We start from the raw sequence: 14,918 nt of genomic DNA, 5'->3' as shown, positions 1-14,918 counted from the left end.
ATAAGTGGATTGATGCTGCCAATTTTGTGATGTTATTGTACTAGTGTGAAACCATTGGGGAAAGTTGGGTAAAAGGTAATTGATATCTTTTTTATGTATTTGCTACAACTGCACATGTTTCTACAGTAATTGCAAAAAAAAAATTTTTTTTTGTGGTGCTCAGGGACAGTTCCTTGCTCTGTGCTCAGGGGTTACTCCTGGTAGTGCCAGAGACTGCAAGGCAAGTGCCTTCCCTTTGTATTATCTCTCTGGCCCTGTATTTTTGGGGGTGGGGGGAGGAGAAAGTTGAAGCTTAGAAGTAAATAAAAGAATACCTTTAGTACCAGGATAAAAGTTATATGGTTCTGGGGCTGGAGTGATAGCACAGTGGATAGGGCGTTTGCCTTGTACGCGACCAACCCAGGTTCGATTCCCAGCATCCCATATGGTCCCCTGAGCACCGCCAGGAGTAATTCCTGAGTGCAGAGCCAGGAGTGACCCCTGTGCATCGCCAGGTGTGACCCAAAAAGCAAAAAAAAAGAGTTACATGGTTCTTTCCCTAGAAAAATTATGCCTAATCGGGGCCAGAGAGGCATAATAATAATGATCACCCTGAATGATGCCAATTATTCAAACTTCTGTGTCCCTCCAAAGGAGGTGAGAACAGAGGAGTAAATGAGTTGGTGAAGATGTGGAATGAGGGGTTATAGAGACAGTTCACTGAGCTGAGGGAAAAGGGATAGCTCGCATACAGGAAACCTACAGAGGAAAGGATGGAGCAGAATTCATTGTGCAAGGAGTAGCAACTCTTCACACTAAAATGAAACCCGTCCTGTGCTAGGTTATGATGGACACTGGTGAGTTGAACATACCGTTGTAGTGAATAGCAGAAAATCTCATGTAAGACAAACTCTCTAGATTCAACCCAATCCCAAGCAAAATCTCAATCCTTGACAAGCAGGTCCTAAATTTGTGTGAAAGTGTAAAGGACCTAGAGTAGCGAAAATACTACAGAGAGACTGTACAGGGGTTAAGACTCTTCCCTTGCATGGGGTTGATACCAGTTTGATACTTGACATCGCTTAGGTCCTTCAAGCTTGGCCAAGACTGACCCCTGAGCACTGTCATGTATGGTCCACCCTTCAAAAACTAAACCCTCAAATAGTTTGCAGGTGGGGGGTGGAGTTTGCGGCGGGGCCACACCTGCCTGTGCTCAGGACTTACTCCTGGCTCAGTACTCAGGGATTACTCCTGGTGGGCTAGGCGAACCATATGGGGTGCTAGGGATCAAACATGGCTTTGCTGGAACTGGAGTGATGGCACAGTGGGTAGGGCGTTTGCCTTGTATGCGACTGATCTGGGTTCGATTCCCAGCATCCCGTGTGGTCCCCCAAGCACCGCCAGGAGTAATTTCTGAGTGCAAAGTCAGGAGTAACCCCTGAGCATCGCTGGGTGTGGCCCCCAAAAAAAGGGGAAAAAACATGGCTTTGCTGTGCACAAGACAAATGCCCTACCTGCTGGACTATTGCTCTGGCCCCTTAAGATTTATGTTAAAACCACAGTGAGTGGGCAGGGAGTGCATCTCTGTGAGGGCTCATGCCTTGCCTGTATGAAGTCGTGCTTTCCATCCCCCTGCATACATATCCACTCCCCCCAGATTGAAGCTGCAATAATGGTACTAGTCCAAGGATCATGCTGTAGACCAATGGAAGAGAGTAGAGCCTAGAAGTAGAATCACAAATGTGAATAATTAATGATAGACAAACTTTTTGAGGAAAATGGATGGAAAAGGACCACTTTTTCCACAAATGGTGTGGAAACAGCTGGATAGCCATATGTCAAAATGAAACAGAAAAATCCTTGATCCTTACATATATAAAAACTAACTCAAAAGATTTAAATGTAACAGGTAAAGTGATTAAAAACTAGAAGAAATAGGTCACTTGATCATTTGACATCCCGTTACTCATCAGTTTGCTCAAGCGGGCGCCAGTAACATCTCCATTCATCCCTGTCGCGTGCTAGTGTAGCCCAATGGCATCTACTTGTTCTAGGAACACAAAGAGCCTCAAACCGATCATTCAGGGTCTTGACAAAGAAGTCTGACCATCTCGTAGGTGGGCGGCCACGCAGTCTTTTGACGTCCCATGGAATCCAGTCGGTAATAGCTCTAGTCCAGTGGACGTCTCCAAATCTCATTACATGTCCAGCCCATCTGATTTTCGATGCCTTGGCAAATGAGACAGCGTCCCTGATTCTTGACCATTGACAGAGGTCGGAACTCCAGATTCTTTCTCTCATTTGGGTGATACGTGATATTCCAAGCATAGCTCTTTCAATTCCTCTTTGGGAGACCTGAATAGCGTTCTCATCCTGTTTTCTTAGGGTTCAGGTCTCTGAGGCGCATGTTAATGCAGGAAGAACAGTGGAATTGAAGAGATGTGTCCAGAGCCGGAGATTCTTTGTCCTCTTAGCTATTTCTTTGACGCTCTTGAAGGCGTTCCAAGCTGCTCTCTTCCTCCTGCACAACTCAGGTGCCGGGCCATTTGTCATGTTGACTTCTCAACCTAGGTGCACATAACTGTTACATTCAGAGATGGTCGTTCTGTTGAGAGCGAGTGGAATGTCAGGAACGAGACTGTTTCTCATAAACATTTTGTTTGTGAGATTCAGTTGGAGTCTGACCTTTTCACACTCACGGTTGAAGTCGGCCAGCATTTGTGCCGCTTGGCTAATGTTTGGTGTTATTAGAACGATGTCATCAGCAAAGCGAAGGTGGTGTAGCTGCCGACCGTCTATCTTCACTCCCATTTCCTTCCCATTCCAGTCGTCGCATGACGTTCTTGAGGGTGGCACTGAAGAGTTTCGATGAAATGCTATCACCCTGCCGAACTCCTCTCTTGACAACGATGATCACTTCTTTGTAGAATGGTGAGATCCTGGTAGTGAATCTGTAATACAGCTCACGGAGGATCCTGATGTATTGAGTATGAATGCCCTGATTGGCTAGGGCTTCGATGACCACTTCTGTCTCAACAGAATCAAAGGCCTTCTTTAAATCAATGAACGTTAGACAAAGCAGCATCTTGAACTCCTGAGAAACCTCAATGAACTTGGTTATCATGTGGATATGGTCAATTGTGCTGAATCCTTTGTGGAACCCTGCTTGCTCGCATGGTTGTCCTTCATCTAGTGTTCTGCCAATCCTATTCAGGATGACTCGAGTGAACAGCTTGCAGATGACAGACAATAGGCAGATCAGGCAATAGTTGCCAGTGTCGTGGATGCCTCTCTTCTTGTACAGTAGTACAGTCCTCCTGCTAGTTTTCCATTGGGACAGAACCTTGCATTCAGACAGATAGTGTGTGAAGAGCCGAGCCAGTGTATTGATGAGTACTGACGGCAGGTTCTTCAGGTGTTCAGGTCTGACCTTGTCTGGGCCAGGTGCTGTTCGTTTCTTTACTGATGAAATGGCATGTCGGATTTCGGAAGGGAGAACGTTGGGAACGACATATCCATCCTGTGGAATTTGGTATGTGGGCAGGTTGATGTGGCTATCAAAGAGATCTGAGTAGAAGTCATGGATAATCTTCTCCATTGCCTTTGTAATAGATCCATCAGGACGTCGGAGGGCAGTTATCTTGGTCTTGTAGTTGGCGAAGGACAGGCGGGCATTATGAACGCTTTTCCTGGCTTCTGCCGTATCTACCCGCACTGCTGTTCTTCTCTCTTTTTTTTTTTTTTTTTTTTTTTGCTTTTCGGGTCACACCCAGCGATGCTCAGGGGTTACTCCTGGCTCATGCACTCAGGAATTGCTCCTGGCAGTGCTCAGGGGACGATATGTGATGCTGGGAATTGAACTTGTGTTGGCCATGTTGACTGTGTGCAAGGCAAACGCCCTACCTGCTGTGCTATCGCTCCAGCCCCTGTTCTTCTCTTTTTGAGGTCTTCCTTTATTGCTTCTCTGCACTCCTTTGCGAGCTCTGATGTTCACTTGTGGTTGCCTGAGGCATATGCCAAGCCACATCAGCGAATAAGATCAAGAGTTCTCGAAGACAGGCTTTTTTTGTGGCTATCTCTCTCTTGGCATTCCTTGCACAATCATGGAGGTGCTGAACCAGTCGATCGTGTTCCTCGTCAATGTGGTCAACGACGGAATCTTCCCATGTTGCAGCAATAGTGCCAAAGAGCTCCCAGTTGGTGGTCTTCTTGGGAGTTCTCTTCTTAATCTTTGCAGTCCTTTCTCCCCTCTCTTGAAGTAGAATTTTGCACGAAGGAGATGGTGGTCCAATCCCGTCTGGAATTTTGGAACAACAGCGACATCAATCAGGCAAAACAGTCGATTGAATATGATGTGGTCAATTTCGTTGTGGAACTGTCCACCGGGAGACTCCCATGTCCAGCGTTTAGATTCGGCCTTCTGGAACTGTGAGTTACCATGGATGGTCTTGGTTGACATAATGAACTCAGATAGTCTCTCACCCTGTTCATTCCATTCTAGGCCGTGTGTCCCGATGTGGAGTTCTTCGCGAGGAAATAGGTGAAAATTTTAATACAAACAACAAATACAAAGGCCCTCCCGTTGATCGTCAATTTGCTCAAGCGGGCCCAGTAACGTCTCCATTGGAGACTTTGTTGTTACTGTGTCTGGCATATCGAATACTCTCAGTAGCTTGCCGGGCTCTCCGAGAGGGGTGAATTTTAATAGAGCATAAAAAGTAAGAAAAAAAATTAATTTGATGTAAAAATTTAAAACCTTACCCTGAGTTCCACTGGCTGTGTCCTGGTGGCTGTGGGTCCCCGGTTGGTAGGTGTTGCTGGGAGTAGCCCCAGGATCACTGAGCATTGTTTTTTGTTTGTTTCTATTTGGTGAAGCCTCCCCTATTCATATTCAGGGATAACTCCTGGCTCTGTGCTCACTCCTGAAAGGCTTTGGGGACCGTATGCAGTGCCAGGGATCAAACCCAGGCTGGCTGCATGCAAAGCAAGTCCCTTACCTGTTGTACTATCTCTGCCTCCTCACCTCCTACTGAGCATTATTTGAAATTGCCCCCACAAAAAATCACTCCAAAAATGCTCATCTTTTGTACTCCAAAAGAGTCCAAGGATCATGGACCAGAGATCCCAGTTTGATCCCTGGAACTGCACCACTGAGTGATCCTCAAGCACCTCAGGGGTGGTCCTTGGGGTTCTCAGAACCACAGGTCCTGAGCATAGCTCCCCAGGACCTAACATGGAACCATCTCGCCTGATTGGACAAATATTGTTGGGAATTCGGGGCTGGAGTGATAGCACAGCGGGTAGGGCGTTTGACTTGCACGCGGCCGACCCGGGTTCGATTCCCAGCATCCCATATGGTCCCCCAAGCACGGCCAGGAGTAATTCTTGAGTGCATGAACCAGGAGTAACCCTGAGCATCGCTGGGTTACCCAAAACAGAAAAAAAAAGTACTGTTGGGAATTAAACCCCCCTGAGCACTGCTTTGGAGGGTTCCTCTATCTCCCCCAAAGGAAACGTATGCAAATTCAAAGATAGGCCATACTGGAGCGATAGCACAGCAGGTAAGGGGTTTGCGTTGCACACGACCCCCCAGATTTGATCCCTGGTACCCCTATGGTTCCCCAAGCCTTGTCAGTAGTGATCATGAGTGCAGGCCAAGAGAAAACCCTGAGCATCACTGGGTGTGGCCCAAAAGAGAAAAACGGAAAAAAGACTGGCCTTGCAGTATATTGGAAAAGATCCTGAGCAACTGGAACTTAGGAATATTGACCAGTGGGAATGTAAAATGGTACAATCACATTGGGTATACATTGAGAAAAATTTTGGAAACTCTTCGAAAGATTAGATGTATGAGGCCAGAGAAATATCTTGATGGACCAAGTTCATGCTTTGCATGTGGGAGGCTCCAGTTCAATTCTCAATACCACATGGGCCCCAAGCACAGAGCTGGGAGTAACACCCTGCACTACTTGGCATTGCCCAAAACATACAAATAAAAGTTAAATGTATTCTATGGCCCAGACATTTTATTTTTTGTTTGTTTGTTTTGGAACCACTCTCAGTGGTGCTCATGGCTTACTCCTGGCTTTGCATTCAGGAATCTCTCCTGGCAGGCTCAAGGGACCATATGTGGGTTGCAGATCAAAGCTGGGTTGGTCACATGCAAGGCAAGTGCCCTATCCGCTGTACTGTTACTCTGACCCCTGACCCAAACATTCTTTTTTAAATTTTTTTACTTTTTCGGTCATATCTGGAAATGCTCAGGGGTTACTCCTGGCTCTGCCTCAGGAATTACTCCTGGTAGTGCTCAGGGTGCATATGGGATGCTGAGGATCAAACCTGGGTCGACCATGTGCAAGGCAAATGTTCTACCTGCTGTACTATCACTCCAGCTCCTGACCCAGACATTCTAATCCTAACAATTTATCCAAGAGAAATCAAAGCTTATGAGAACAGTCCTATCAATCTGGTCTTATTTTATTCTGATGTGTGGGTGACTCTCAGGAAGTCTCAGTTACACTTTCCCACTTAGAGGAAGAAGCTCTCAGAGAAGATAGCCCCTGTCTTCGGTTGATGTGCTCCAAAACATCACTTTCTGACATACCACATTTCTTCATCCCATAGGGAGTGTCCTGTGCTATTTCCCCTCTGGAGTCTCACAGGCCCATGGTGGGTTCAGGGGGGCACTTTGCTTGTTTTACTCACCACAGTGGTCACAACAGCTCCCAGCACATTACAGGTGTTCACTAGCTGCATTCTGAATGAAAGAACTAATTTCAGTTTATATGTGTGTGATAAGAATTTTCTTGCTTTGTAACTTTTTAATTTATGTATTAATCCTTTTTTATTTGGTGTTTGAGCCACACCCAGCAGTACTCAGGGGCTACTTCTGGCCTTGCACTCAGGAATTACTCCTGGCAGTGCTCAGGTGATCATATGGGATGCTGGGGATCAAACCCGGGTCGGCCGCGTACAAGGCAAACACCCTACCCACTGTACTATACCTCCATTCACCTCGCCCCCCCCCTGGCATTTTTTTTCTTTTAGGGTCACATCCAGCAATGCACAGGGGTTACTCCTGGCTCTGCACTCAGGAATCACCCTTGGTGGTGCTCAGGGGACCATATGGGATGCTGGGAATTGAACCTGGGTTGGCTGTGTGCAAGGCAAACGCCCTACCCGCTGTGCTATTGCTCCAGCCCCCATTTTTTTTCTTCTAAAAAGAAAGAGATCTTGGCACCAGAGAGTTAGTACAGAGAGAGTTCATGTGATTCACCTGGGTTTGATATTTGGTACCTCATCTGAGCCCCTCGAGCACTGCCAGGAGTAATCCCTGAGTGCACAGAGCCAGGAGTAAGCCCTGACTGATTCAACAAGGTGTTATTGACACCCCTGACCACCCCCCAAAAAGGGAAGAGATTCATTGGCTATGACCTTCACTCCCTCTTCATCACTACAGCAGGTTGTAAGGGACAAAATACAGGAGCTGGCTGCAAAGGCTTGGTCACTCTTCTACGAGATAATGATGGGGAATGTGCCAATGGGTAGGCCTTTCACATGACAGGGGTTTAGTGAGCACAAACTACACAGGATTAAAACCTATAAGGCCAGACAATTCTTGCCTTTGGAAACAAAGCTCAATGTCTGAGTATGCATATGGGGTTTATATCCATTTGTTAAATGAAAGGGGCCTAAGGCTGGAGTGATTACATTGGGTAATATGCTTGCCTTGCTCATGGCCAACTTGCGTTCAATCCCTGGCATCCCATATGACTCCCTGAGCCCCTCCAGGAGTAATCCCTAAACACAGATCTGGGAGTAAGTCCTGAGCACTGCTGAGTGGAACTCCAAAACCAAAAAAAGTAATAAATAAATCAAAATAAACAGTGACAGGGACCTACCTGTTCTCTAGTCTAGAAAAGAGAGGACTCAAATGACAGAAGATAAAGTTTAGAGCTTTGCTTCTTTGTATTTGGGCTATATGCAGTAGGAGGCTGTTACATGCAAAGCATGGGTTCTAGGAGACATCTCCCCACCCCCCGGTGTTTCCGCTTTCAAATCAGAAAAAGGAAATAAGAAGAAAGGCTGGCTTAATGTAGGGCAGAGGATCCTTAGTGGGGCCATGGTGGACAACGGAGAGTCTTCCCTGGGGACCCTGGTTCTCTGGACTGAGCTTCCAGGCTTGGAGCACTATCACGGAGGGATGGGAAGACCTCAGTGATTGGCTTACAGACCCCTCTGGTCAGAACCTTTCTCTCTCCCTCCCCAAATTGCCTCTGGCCAAGACAAATCCAATTTGGACCCACCAACATATTACACAGGAATTTAATCACTTGACAAATATTTACTGAGCATGTGCTATTGTCCACACTAGGCCCTATACAGAATAAAGAAAACACACTGGGAAATCTATCTTCATGCACATGTGCAAGTATAAAGGCCAGTTGATAGAAACGAAATTATGGAGTGCATGTGCACCTAAAAACCGTGTTTTATCAAGGTTGGAACGATAGTACAGTGGGTAAAGCACTTGCCTTTCATGCAGCCACTCCGGGTTCAATTCCCAGCACCTCATATGGTTCCCTGAACCCCTCCAGGAGTGATCCCTGAGCACAGAGCCAGGAGTAAATCTAGAGCACTGCTGAGCATGCCCCAAAACAAATACAAAAATGTTGTTTTATTTCTATTGCCACATTGATAAACAAAGGGTTTGTTATGATTCATGTTCCACCTGAATGCTTGCTTCTGGGTGAATGTATCTTTCTGTCAAACCAGAGGGACAATTGCTGGGCATGCAGAGACCACCTCCTGACTACAGTCTTCCTGCTAGTGTAGAAAGCTCCTGTTCTCCCAGTTCAGAAAGGGAGGATCTTCACAGGTGATGTTTTCTTTACCTACTGGGAACTGACCAATCTCCCAAATGTGTGCATTTGGAAGGATTCTTAGTAGGAGCGGAGCTCAACCCCACAGAGGGGCAAAAGAGTCTGGGATCCAGAGCAGAGAGGAGGGGAGGAGCACCAGTTTTCCAAAGATGAACGTGAGAAGGGGTGAGAAGGTGACATCATTCGGGATCACTTGTTCAGGCAAAGGCAGAAGGATAGGTACACTCAGTCCTGTCTGAAATTGTGTGGAGGGCTGGAGAGATAGTAGAGGGGAGGGGAGGGTGTTTGCTTTGAACACGATCAACCCTAGCTCAATCCCTGGTATTCCATATGGTCCCCTGAGAACTACCAGGAGTAGTTCCTCAGCACAGAGCACTGCCAGGTGTGGCCCTCCAACAAACAAAAATAAATAAAAATAAATAAAACTGCATGGAAGAATGGCTTTTGGTGGAGAAGTTCTTGGCCACCGCATTGCGGAGAGCAGTCTGACGCAGGGACCTTGGCAGAGGCACACGGATTCCCTGCACCCTGGGCTGACAGTATCTCCTGAATTCCCTGGTGCAGATAGATGTCTGGCCTCCAGCGTGGAGCTGACTGTGGTTAGGGTCAGAGAACAGCTCATAGACTGGTCAGGGAATAGCTCATATACTGACAGAACTACAGGCCAAGGGTGGAGAGTTCCAGAATGTCAGAACAGTAAATATACATCCTGGCTCCCAGGGCTGTCTGATTTCAAACATTCTGCCCTACAAGTTCAAGGGCCCCTGTCAGACCAGGTGTCCTAGTTTTGGGTTTGGAGAAATCGTCTGGCATCCTGGTCCTGGAGAAGGCAACGGTTCATTCATTCCGGTATGGAGGCTTTGAGGCCGGGTGGGTCGTTGTGGCGCTGTGAGCTGGAGAGAGGAGAGGCGGTCTCAGTTCTGTAGGCTGGACTCTCCCGCCAATTCGGCGGACAGGTGAGCAGGTGAGTGGGGCGCGAGGCATTGTTCTCCCAGCCCCACCTGCTCCTCCCGGTCTCCTGCCCTCTCCTGTCCCACGCCGGGTCTGATCTCCAACTTCAGCTCTCAGCCCCTTTCCCACGGGCTCATTGGTGAGGGTCCGCGGGCAAAAGAGAGCGCAGGCTGCCGCGGCCGCTTGAAAAGCGGGTGTAAGCCGCCGAGTTCGGTGTGGCCGATTTCAGGCGTCCAGAAGGCGAAGTCAGTTTTCCCTCTTGGGAGAAGTGAAGGAGACTCCAAGTCCCGAAAGCCGCGCTAAGAGGCAGGTCCCCCCCGCCGGCCCCCCTCCGCCTCCCCCTCCCCGCCCCCCGCCCGAAGTCCGAGCGGCGATCGGCCCAGCCCCTAGGCGATCATGCCATGGCCCCCAGCCCGGTACTTTCTCCTCCCCGCGTAGCCCGGCCCATCTCCCCACTCGAGGCCCCGCCCTCTCCCCGCCCCTGCCCCGCAGACTCTAAAGAGGAGGCGCCTGCCCGCCTCCCGGGACGGACGCCGCAGAAAGGACTACAAGTCCCAGAAGGCCCGCCCCGCCCCGGGCCCCGCCCCTAAAGGCGGGGCTACCCCGATCAGCCAATCGAGAGGAGCTCTGGTGCTCAGGCTAGGGAACGCGTGTGCCCAATCGCGGCGCCGCTTGCGCTGTGTGCCGATGGGGGCGGGGAGAAGGCGGCCGGGGCCGGGACAAAAGCCGGATCCCGGGCGGCTGTAGAGGCTTGAGCGCTCCGGGCTGTGGGCGGCGGTGAGTCAGGGCCTGTGGAGGGAGCGCCGCGCTCGGACTTTCGTGGAGAGGTGAGTGGCGGGCAGCTGCCCTCGCTGCAGGGGCGCCACCTGCTCGCGGAGCTTCCTGCCGGTCTCCTTCAACCCGGAACCGCCTTCCCCGAAGCGGCTGGGTGCTCACGCGCCCTCCCTGCACCTGCCTGGAAGTTTTGGGGCTTCTTGGTTTTCGCCTTCTCCCGGGATCCCGCGCCGGGGGCCGCGTGCCGAGCCGGCCTCCCGCCCCCCACCCACCCAAGCCTCCCGCATCTCAGTTTCGGGGAGTTTGCACGGCGCTCGGCTTGGCTTCCCTCCGCCCGATTGTCTTCGCTTCGCCGGGTCCTGGCGCCCCTCACCCCCTCGCTGGCCGCTGCCCGCGCCTCCTCCGGCTGGAGCCTGCTCGCTCTTGCCCCCATCCGGCTTGGCCCCACCGGATGCCGGCGGCGTGAAGTCGAGATCGTGGTGGCCCGGCGGCCGGCGCGGACCCTTCCCCAGCGGGCGCGCAGGCCCTTTGCCTCGAGTTCTGCCGAGAGTCGGCGGAGCCCCGCGCCCCGCCGGAGAGAGCGAGCGAGCCGGGCGCGGCGCCGACCACGCGGGGCCGGCGCCGGCCCGGGTGCCCGAGGCCTGGCCTCACGGCGAGGAGCTGGCCGGGGCGCGGCGGCGGCGCGGGCGGCGCGGGAAGGACCCTCGTGGCGCGGGGGGTGCGGCCGGGCCCCGCCGCCCAGCGACAGATGGCCCGGGCTGGCCGCCTCCCGCCCCGCCGTCGGCAGGGGCCGAGCCGACGCGAGGGTCAGCCCCGCGCCTCCTGCCCGCTCCAACTTTGCAGTTCCAGATAGTCCTGCCGTTCGAGGGTCTCCAGCCCTCTGCCGGCGCGGGGGATTTGGGGGCGCGAGATGGGGCGCGCCGGAGAGCGGGAGTTTGTTCCACCCTGCGCGCACCCTCTAACTTTGCTCCCTTGCAGCGAGCTCCTCTCCTGGGATTTCTTAAGCGCCGGGCGACTGGGGGGATCCGTGCTAGGGCCCAGCTGCTCAGAGGGGTTATTTTCACCTCCTGGAGAGCTCTTGTCAGTAATGAGAAGCTCCCGCTGTCGCTTGGTCTACACCCCCATTCCCACCCGGAGCTGGCTGCGAAGAAAGTCGGTTCTTACCGAATTCTACCCCTTTGCGCCTGAACGCGCTGCCCTCTCCCGAAGGCAAACCCTGTAGATGCTAGCCCTAAAGTGAGTGCTCTTTGCCCTGCCCAGAGGGGACCCTAAGTAGCATCCCCAGTGACTCCTCCCCACCGCCCGCGTCCCAGGGGGACTGTCCTGGGGAACAGGCTCTTTTCATTCCGCCTTCCCTGTGGGCTGCCTCTGCCCTGTGTGCTGCTGGGGATGAACTCAGGCCTGGGTCACTCAGCCCGCGCCCAGAAAAGGTCTCATTCAGGCTGCATGGCCCCTCCCCGGGAGGAGAGAGTGGGCGTGGGATATGGGGTGAGAGTGGTGTGTTTCCAGGTTGCTTGGCATGAATCCTCAGAAATGGTTTGCACATTTGGTTGTTACTAGGTGACAGTGTGTGTTTTGGGGGTGGGGGTGGAGTGGTCTCCCAGAGTGGGCTCCTGTGGTCTTCACTGTTCCCTAAACCCATTTATCAGCAGCCTGTCAGTTTCTGCCAGGCTGCCTAATACTTTAGGGGTGAGGGTAGGGGGGGTGTGCAGTATTATTGTTATTATTATTATTATTGGTTTTTGAGCCACACCCAGCAATGCTCAGGGGTTACTCCTGGCTCTGCATTCAGGAATTATTCCCGGTGGTGCTCAATGGGATGCCGGGGATCGAACCCTTGTGGATAGCATGCAAGGCAGGTGCCCTACCTGCTGTACTATCACTCTATCTCCGCAAATGTCCTTTCTTTCTTTCTTTCTTTCTTTCTTTCTTTCTTTCTTTCGCTATACTCGAATGGTACTTAAGGTTCACTCTTGGTGGGCTTGGGGAGCTGGGGATTGACCACTGTTCCCACATGTGCCTGGCAAGCATTTTACCTACTATCTTTCGCAACCCGTAAATGCTCTTTTTTAAAATTTTATTTGGGGACCATACTCTTTGGTGATTAGGGATTACACCTGGCGGACTTGGGGAGCCAGGGGTTGACCCCTGCCAGGGAAGCATCCTACCCCTTGTACTGTCCTTCCAGTCCCGCAATGCTCTTTTTAAAATTTTGGTTCTGGGGCCACACCCAGTGATGCTCAGGACTTACTCCTGGTGCAGTGCTCAAGGGCCACTCCATGGTCTGTGCTTAGGAGTCTGGCAGGGTTTGTAAGTGATGATAAAGATCGAACCCAGGTTGTATGCATACCATGCAAACGCCCCCCATGCTGTACTGTCTTTCCGGCCCCTGGAGCAAATGCTCTTAACTGGTCGTCTTGGGCCAGATGCAAACCACAGGCTAGTGCTTGAAACCTGCCTTCACAGATGATGTACACGTTATTTTAGGCCTTCAGCTCCTGACAAGAGTCAGACCTTAAATAGGAGCAGAACCAGTGCCCTCTGCAGAGGCTCTAGACCAATGAGCTTTTGAATCAGTGGGGGCTCCCCCACCCCTATCCTCATCCCTGTAATCTCCCTGGTTTTCTTTGGATGTGTGGAGCTGGGGCATGGGCTACACTCAGCATCACTCAGGGTTACTCCTGCTCAGTGCTCGGAGGACCATCTGTGGTGCAGGAGATCGAACCAGTCACCTTTACAGTAAGCACCATAACTTGCCCTGAATTGGCACTCACGCTCCTCCCTGATTTTCAGTTTCCTTAGCCTGCACTGGAGAATATGGTTCTTTGCCCTCCTACCTCTTCCTGGCGCTTGGAAGAACCTGCCTCATCTAAGCCAGGGGGCTCTGGTCGCCAGTTCCCTGCCCTGCCCCTGCTCCCTGTCGGCTGCTCCCCCAGCCTGTTCCGTATCCCTGGGAGCAGGACCTCTTGGAGCTGAAATGAGGTGATTTATTTATTTATTTTCCCCCAGCTGCAGATGGCCCCAGGTCCTTTCTAGAGTGGGATTCTGGTCTGATTGGGGAATTATTCTGGAAGTGTGTACGGGCCTTCTCTCTGCTGGTCGGGCAAGATGGCCCTCTCCACGGACTTTGTGATCGCTGGTGCTTGCTCTGTCAGAACTCTTCAGGGTGGACAAACTGCCCCCTCCTTTCTCAGCATGATCTGCCCTGGGCTGTACTGTTTGGGAGGGGAATGGGGGGAGCGGTACCCATCTGATTTCAGGACCAGTTTTTCAGGTCTGAGTCAAGGAGGTTGAGAAATGGAGCCTGGAGTGGGTGGGGGGAGGGTGGTGGGGAGGGCCGTGGGCCAGTGGGACAGCTGGAGGTGCCCTCCTTCGTACGCTCTGTGTTGACACAGAGCCGGAAGCCATCCCAGGGAAAGGCCAGAGAAGGGGACATCTCTTGAGCCCCTTCCCAGGTTCCAGGCTGAATGCGCCCATTGTGCTGAGCCGGACACTCGCCGGGCGCAGCGGGAGCAGGCCAAGCCAGAACCTGAAGTCCCAGCCTGACCAGCTGAGAGGGAGGTGTGAGCCCTGGAACTTCGGCCCACGAGCCGCCTTCCTGCCCACGACATGCCACCTCCCTACCCTGCCCACCTTTATTTGCATCTGACACCTCTCCCCAGCCGTTTCAGCATTTGGCCTTCTGGGTCCCTGCAAGGCAGAGTGGATCAGGAGCTCTTCCTGATCTGGCCGAATTCTTTTTGGTTTTTGTTTTTTTTTTTAGGGGGGGTGGGGCCACACCTGATGGTGCTTAGGGCTTACTTCTGGCTCTGTAACCAGGGGTGATTCCCTGTGAGGTTCAGAGGACCATATGGGGTGCCAGAGGTTGAACCCAGGTGGGCTATGTGCAAAACAAGGACCTTCCCCGTTGTACTGTGTCTCTGGCCCCTCTGCTTAACCTTTAGCTTTTGCCTCCCTGCACACCCCCCTCGTCTTCTCCCAGCTGGCTCCCGTCACTGCCCCTGGGAGCCCGGACATGTCAGGACCTGGCCTGCACAGGGAGACGGAGCAGTTCTGACAGACCCTTCCCTGAGGAAGGGGCGCACAGGGCCTGTTTCAGTCCCTGCGGGAAGGAAGGGGCTTGTTTGTTGTTTTGGTTTTTGGTTTTTGGGCCTCACCCCATGTTGCTCAGGGCTTCCTCCTGGCTCTGCACTCAACAATCACTCCTGGTGCTCGGGGGACCAGGTGTGATGGCGGGGATGGAACCAGGTGGGCCGTGTGCAAGGCAAACGCCGTACCCGCTGTACTATCCCTCCGACCCCCAGGAACGGCATTTTTCTTTCAGGCTGCCAT

General features: G+C 52.0%; 2 protein-coding genes across 3 annotated transcripts in view; one reads left to right on the top strand and one right to left on the bottom strand.

The window, feature by feature from the left end:
• Positions 1-8,960, bottom strand: part of NKIRAS2 (NFKB inhibitor interacting Ras like 2) — an 86,294-nt gene extending 77,334 nt beyond the window's left edge. The window contains exon 1 of the mRNA XM_056128218.1: positions 8,951-8,960. The gene's annotated coding sequence lies outside the window, so the exon portion shown is untranslated. The remainder of the gene's footprint in view (positions 1-8,950) is intronic.
• Positions 8,961-10,486: 1,526 nt separating this feature from the next.
• Positions 10,487-14,918, top strand: part of ACLY (ATP citrate lyase) — a 45,104-nt gene continuing 40,672 nt past the window's right edge. For both annotated transcript variants that reach the window (XM_056128199.1, XM_056128198.1), the window contains exon 1: positions 10,487-10,639. The gene's annotated coding sequence lies outside the window, so the exon portion shown is untranslated. The remainder of the gene's footprint in view (positions 10,640-14,918) is intronic.

Source organism: Sorex fumeus, unplaced genomic scaffold, assembly GCF_029834395.1.
Source record: "Sorex fumeus unplaced genomic scaffold, SorFum_2.1 ptg000063l, whole genome shotgun sequence".
Lineage (NCBI taxonomy): Eukaryota > Metazoa > Chordata > Mammalia > Eulipotyphla > Soricidae > Sorex > Sorex fumeus.
Note: the sequence above shows the minus strand (reverse complement) of the source record. Positions and strands in the feature narration are given on the sequence as shown.